A 6,000-nucleotide genomic window follows, 5' to 3' on the forward strand; every position below is an offset into this window, starting at 1 on the left:
TGGGGGGGGGGCATGTTATAGACGGAAAATATGGTACTTTGTTTGTGTGTGTTCTTAGGATTACAGCTTACTAAGCACTTACTAAATTATTATCTATTCTATTCTATTCTATTCTATTCTATTCTATTCTATTCTATTCTATTCTATTCTATCCAACCCTGCCTTTGCACCAAGCAGGGGCAGGGGCACTTATATTAGATGGAGTTGCCCCTCTGCATCAACCATGGTGGCCTCTGCCTGCAGAGTTACAACCACCTTCCTCCACTGGTGTGGAGCTCTACTTCCAACCGCTAGACAACGGAGTGCACTTGTGGTTTTTTCCACCAGCAGCAATAAGTAGGAACCCTCAAAATGGGGCATTCCGGAGACGGGGAGGCAGAACCAGCCTGGGATCTGCTGGATCCTAATCCAATCCTACTGCTATCACATGGGCCCAAATTGGACCTGATCGTTATGCCAGCTCCAGGCTGGTGCAGCTACATGCCTCTCCTGCTCTTCTACCCTAGCTGTAGATGGGCTGTAGATGCCGTGGTGTCTCCATCTAGCTACGGCTGCAATTAGCAGCCTTAGCGACTCTGGTGAGATCAAGGAAATTGAAATACAGCTGCATCAGCTTTTGGTGGGTGAGGAACTGCTACCAGAACGAGCCTGCCGGAGGAAGCAAGAGTGCAATCCCAAGGCCCATACAATGCTACAGAGCTTCACATGTAGCAAAACATTTGAGGATTTTTTCTAGGGAAGCCCAGTGGGAATTTGGATGGGACTAGTGAAATTCTCTTGCAAGGTTTTCCCGTTCCTGAACTTAGGCTGCTACTCGAGCAAATTTAACCATGTCTTTTATAACGTTTTACATTAAAATTCTTATAAATTATTTGCAGGCCAACAAAACATGTTTGTTATGAAAGGCACTGGAAAGAACATAATAAACATCATGTCAGATCAGGCCAAACACCCATCTAGTCCATCATTTTGCTCTCATGTTGGCCAACCACATTCCTCTGAAAAGCCCTAAAGTAGGAGCTGAATGCATCAGTGCTCTTCCCATTTGTGATTCCCAGCAGCTGGTATTCAAAAGCATTAGTTCCTCCAATAGCGGAGAGGGAATGTAGCTGTGATGACTGGTAGCCATTGATAGCCTTATTCTCCACAAATTTCTCTAATCCTATTTCAGAGCCATTCAAGTTGGTCGATATCATTGCCATTGAAACAGTGTGCATAGTAATAATAATAAAAACAGAATCAAACACAGGAATACTAGCTCTAGGAACAATAGCATCAAATCAACAAACTCTAAAACGGGTCAGTAAACTTTTTCAGCAGGGGCCCAGCCCACTGTCCCTCAGACCTTGTGGGGGGCCGGACTATATTTTGAAGAGGAAAAAAATGAATGCATTCCTATGCCCTACAAATAACCCAGAGATACATTTTAAATAAAAGCACACATTCTACTCATGTAAAAACACCAGGGAGGCCCCACAAATAACCCTGAGATTTTTCTAATGTTACTTTGTAATAAAGGCCAGGATTACAGATTACATTTTTAGTGCTGTGCTGCATGATCACCTAGTTCAATTTTCAATGTCATAAGTGGTCTTTCAAGGGATGTAAGCAGTCTTTAAAAAATAAAAATCATGCAGTACTGATCTACCACCTATTTGGTATAAGAGCCTGCTGGGTCACCCAAAAGCCTATTTGTATAGCCTGGTGTTTCCCACAGTCACCAACCATATGCCTATGGGAAGCTAACTCATATTACTCTCCTGCTTGTGAATCCAAACAATTTGTACTGTATCATACTGGAAAATTAGTCACTGATAGCAGTATTCTCCATAAATCCCCTTTAAAGCTATCTAAATAGGCCCTCACCAACCACAAGATGGTTCAGTACTTTTGAGTAATAGCTCAACTCTGTCAAATTTTTGTTATTGTTTTGTTTTGTTTAAAAAAGGGAGAGGAACATTTTTATTAGGGGACAGAATCTGATGAAATTTGCAGACAGAATAAACCATTCTGCAGGCATGATTCCTGACACATTTCAGAATGATAACTGCAGTAGTTTCTTGTAAATGCAACTGCTACTTACTAACTTAATTTCCCCTACTGATTTGTAGTCATCTGAAAATTGGAGAAATGAAAGTGGCACCCCAGGCTAAGAAAGAGTTCAAGGGACTCTGAGCTAAGCACAACTGAAGTTGTTTTGGAGTGCAAAGAGCTAAATGGCATTCACTTTCTATGTAAAATAATTCCCTCTGGTTACAAGCTTGACCTGCCAGTCACAGTGGAGCTCTCTACCCCATCCCTTCCCATTCTGATTTATTCCTTAAGCTTAAAGACGTAAGTTGCTCTTGCAAAGCTGATCCTTTCCCCCAAAATCCTGGCTGGGCGAGCCCACGCATGAGGCAAGATGAGGCAACCACCTCAGGCAGCAGATCCACAGGGTCAACAAATCCTGATGTAGACCTTTATCCCCCTCTTGTTCCTGGTCTACAGTAGCTCTTCCCTTTCCCCTTCTTTCCTGGTGGGGAGTGAGGTGCCATTTTATGGTTCGCTTCAGGTGCCAAAATGTCTTGGGCTGGCCCTGAAAACTGGGATTGGGGAGCACTGATAAAACCATTTCTCTGATTACAAGCTAGAGCTGTCAGTGAAAAGCTTTCCTGCCCTCTCCTGATCCTGGTGTTTGCTTTCAGCTAGTCATAAGTTTTGATTTGGCAAAGTGCCTCCCTCTACCCCCTTCATTTTCCTTCTTCAGGAAGTTTAGCGACATAACTTTGCATTTTGTGGAAGCTGGCCTGTGCCATTCTTTAACGTCTGGATCACTGCATCACCACAAATTCTTCTGTCCAGTCTTGAACAGATCCTACTTTGCCTCAGATTGGTTGAGACTGAATCCATCAAAGCATCGCACCTCTGTTTGGGGTTCATCCAGATCTGGCACACACCAGATTCTGGCAGGGAATTCTCTCTCGTGACTCTTCCAGCATACAGCTTCATTTGATAGCCTAACTATTATGAGATGAGGAGAAAATCTTATTTCTGTGCACTTCTTACACACCATGCATAATTTTATATACTCTATCATGTCCCACTTACTTGCCTTTTAAAAAACAACAACTAAAATATTGTAATGTTTCCTCCTAGGGGAATTCCTCCAGCTGCTTGATTATTCTATACCTATTTGCAGCCACTGAGCTCTGCAGCTCCAATGTCGTTTTTGTCTTTCCCTTTTACACCGTGATCTCAACCAATTGGGGATTACACAGTGAATCTGTTAACATGACAGTGACACATAACTAATCAGATTAAATTGATGCCATTGAGGGCAAACGAAGCCCTTCTGTTGTCTGTGCTCTGAACAGGAGAAGCAGGGAATGGAATGTGTCGCCATTGCCCAAGATAATGGGGACAAACTTCCTGTCTTGCTACATCATATTCCCACTTCACTTCCTGCCACTACTGCATGGTAAATCCCTCTTCAATTCGAGTTGTGTGTGGCTATCTGGGACAGGATTGTAGGTACGGAGGCAGCTTAGGATGTAAGCAAAGTAATGCAGTGTGGGTGCGCAATTTCTTACTCATCTGTGCATACAGATAAATATGTCCTCCATATGTACTCCATTACTTTTAATGTATCAGGATGCACGTGTATTGTAATTCATATTCTGCTCCAGCTAGTCAGCTGTGCACGACTGAACTGAAGGTGGGCGAAAGTACATAAAACTTTGTTGCCTTGTCCCAATTCTCCTTGACACTCCTTTTGGTCCTTCCCTGCTCTTTTCTAAGGAGAGTGAAAACTCGGCAAATAGGTGATGCTTGCAGGAGGAGTGGAACGTATGAATATTTTCCTAAACCCTCCCTCTCCCCAGATTAAGCAGAAGATTAGATGGAGGCTGGAGTATGGGCAACAGATTTGAATTGGCAGTTTTTTTCTGTTCTAAGAAAGATACTGTAACGAAGGAGTTGCTCTTATGAGCAATTTGGGAATTGGTTAAATAAAGCCAATATAAACCGAGGTACTTTTTCAGCTTGGACAGGTGAGCCTGCAGCACCCTGTCCCTCCCAAACTGCGAACCAGAGTCTCCCCCCAAACAACACAACAACAACAACAACCCACTAGTCATAACAATCAGATCACTCACTCAACTTTTCCGGGGTTCATCTTCAATCTTTGTCTAGGCTGGCCAATCAAGTGTAAACTTACTGTACATGCATTTAAATCAGCAATAGTGTGTTGCTCACTACTGTCGGAGCCAGCTCCTAGGGGCCAAGATCCCTTCAGCCCTCTCTGAGGGGAGGCAGACGTTGATGGGCATTGCCATTCAAATGGTGTGTGTGCACTGCCTGTGATGATTATGTGAGGCTGGTGCTTACTTGCCTCCCTCCTCCCCCCACAATATTTTATTCAAGTTGGCACCCTGCTTGGTATCATCCCTGTCTGTAGAGGGACCCCCCCCCCACATTTTTCATTCAGTTTCTTCCCTCATAGAGAAATCTTTTACCAATCCCCAATGAAAATTGCCTGGCAGGACTGCAAGTCCCAACACTACCCAATCCCCCACCTCTCCTTGCAATGGCTTTGGTGATAGCACAGCAGATGCTGGGAAGTAACTTTAGCCCTTGTGAACTTTGGCATGTCTCTTAGGAAAAGATCTATATTAAGGCAAATGCCTGCCTTGATTACATTACTTGTCTTTGAAAAATCCTCAACACAGCAAGGCTGGCTGAGCAAACCAATACGGACTGGACTGTTTTGTTATGACTAATTAATAAAAAAATTAATGCATTGAAGAGCTGAAGAATTAGAAAGATGCTGCTTTTCGGAAACTTATTAGATAATACCTGCATGTACGCAGTTATAGAAGGGTTTCCCAAACTTATCCTCCAGCAGTTCCCATCAGCCTGATCACTGGTCCTGCTAGCTAGGGATGATGGGAGCTGTAGTTCAAAAACAGCTGGAGACCCGCAGTTGGGAAACACTGATTTATAGGATTGCAGGTCTAGGAAGGGAGTTGTGAGGGATCAAAGCAGGAATTGGTATGTGAATGAGGAGGAAGGAGGCCCATCAGGTGCAAATAAGGACATGAGTCCTAACAGCTGTGTCTACTGAAATGTCCTCTTCTACATTACTATGGTATAGGATCTCTGGCATCTTTTGCCTGTGACCACCAGAGAAAGCAGGTGTGATCTGCAGAGCAATCCTGTGTAGACCAGTGGGGCTTATTCGCATGCATGGACTTGCAGCCCTTGTACTTATTTTCTTCCTCCACTGATAGGCCTCTGGGCACCCTGGCTCCACCTACCATTGACTGCCTGGTTTTTCCCAAGGTTGGTGCAATGCATGATGGGCAACCCACAGGCAAAGTGCACCCAGTGGGTTCCACCCACTAGGCATGTCCATGACCCAGCTGTCAGACAACCCTATCGTTCTTTGACATTCCCAAAAATGTTCCTTGTAAAAGAAGCTGGTTGCACTCTGCAGCCATTGTGTGGACAGTACTAGGCCTCTTGTGGTACTTAGGATTTCATACCGTGTGGTGGCTGAGGCTGAAAGATAACGGCTTGCTTCAAGCCAGGAAGAATGATTATGGCCTAATGCAGGGATGGGGAACCTGGGGTCTTTCAGACATTCTTGGACTCCCAACTCCCATCAGCCCCCACCAGCATGGACAATTGTTAAGCGTGATGGGAGTTGTGGTTCAGCATTATATGAAGTACTGGAGGGTTCCCCATCCCTGATCCAACTGGAGTTTTGAATCTGGACTACTCGGCCCGCAGCCTGCCCTCTTAGCAGTTGTCCTACACCAGCTCTCTGTGGCCCCCTATTTACTGGTGTGCGCAGACAGGTCAGGAAACGAGTGGTGTGCTCAGTTTAAGACACATGTGATTTGCAAAGATTGGATGCTGAATAAGTACCCTACTGATCCTCCTCACTTCATGCAGAGAAGCCGCGTGTGTGTGTGGTGTGTGTGGTATACTGCTACATAGGGATTGCTAGCATTACCC

Source organism: Lacerta agilis, chromosome 4 (genome assembly GCF_009819535.1).
Source record: "Lacerta agilis isolate rLacAgi1 chromosome 4, rLacAgi1.pri, whole genome shotgun sequence".
NCBI lineage: Eukaryota > Metazoa > Chordata > Lepidosauria > Squamata > Lacertidae > Lacerta > Lacerta agilis.